This window comes from Lepisma saccharinum, chromosome 23 (genome assembly GCF_977018435.1).
Source record: "Lepisma saccharinum chromosome 23, izLepSacc3.1, whole genome shotgun sequence".
Taxonomy (NCBI): Eukaryota; Metazoa; Arthropoda; class Insecta; order Zygentoma; family Lepismatidae; genus Lepisma; species Lepisma saccharinum.
In genome coordinates this window covers 53,457,068-53,458,280 of record NC_139251.1, presented here as the reverse complement: position 1 = coordinate 53,458,280, position 1,213 = coordinate 53,457,068, and positions in this window count along the sequence as shown.

The window sequence follows — 1,213 nt, the reverse complement described above, 5'->3', positions numbered from 1 at the left end:
GAGGCAGGTTTGAAAAGTCTGCAAAATTGGTAGCTTTAGTTTGTACAGCCATTGATGCAAGGCTACCAAGCAGTCCATTCATTTTAATCCCTGACCTGGCTTTTTCAAAGCATTCATGAAAGAATATATTTTTCTTTTTTAATTCACATTCAGACATGTTCTTTATTATAATAATAATTGCTAAAACATATTACTTAATTTTTTATATATATACTAGCTGATTGCCCGGCATTGCCCAGGTATTTATTTGTCTCCATCTTCTATTAGACAGGAAAATAATGAATTCTAACAATAGTGTAAAATGAACTTGGAGTTGAAAGGCATTGGGAGTGTCATTATTAATCTCAGCAGGCCGGAAAACTATGGATTCCACAGTAATATCAGTCGTTTTACATGTCACCCCCTTCCCACCACCACCCGCTTGCCAGGAGTGTTTTTGAGTTGAATGGCATTGTGAGTGTCACTATTCAGTGCATCTTAGTGAACTAGAAAACTATGGATTTCACACTAATATCTGTCATTTTACATGTCACCCTGTTCCACCCCCACCCCTAGGGGTACCAGAGGTGTCTTGAAATTGGACGGCATTGGTAGTGTCACTATTGATCTTAACGACTCCAAAAACTATGGATTCCACACTAATATCGGTAGTTTTCGATTATTTTTAGGTCACCCCTATCCCACCCCCACCCCTAAATGTGCCATGGGTGTTTTGTTGTTGAACGGCATTGGGAGTGCCACTATTCATCATCGAGACCCCAAAAACTATGGATTTCACTGTCGGTCGTTTTCGATCATTTTTACATGTCAACTCTTCCTACCCACACCTCTAGGGGTACCAAAGGTGTCTTGGAGTTGAACGGCATTGGGAGTGTCACTATTCATATAAGAGACCTTGAAAACTAGGGATTCCACACTAATATCGGACGTTTATGATAATTTTTACATGTCACCCCTTCCCACCTCCACCCCCAGGGGTGCCAGGGGTGTCTTACCCCACAGTATTTATTTTCAGGATGTAAATTATATGCGTATTGAATTTGGTTGAAATTGCCCCAGGCGTTCGAGAGTAATGCCGGAAAACACCCCCCCCCCCAACACACACACATATTTTTATATATTAGATTATTTACTAAACATAGAATTTCAAGGCTATTCAATCGTAATGGTAAAAAAAATAAAGGAAATTTGAAACCACTGTAAATTTGTGGAA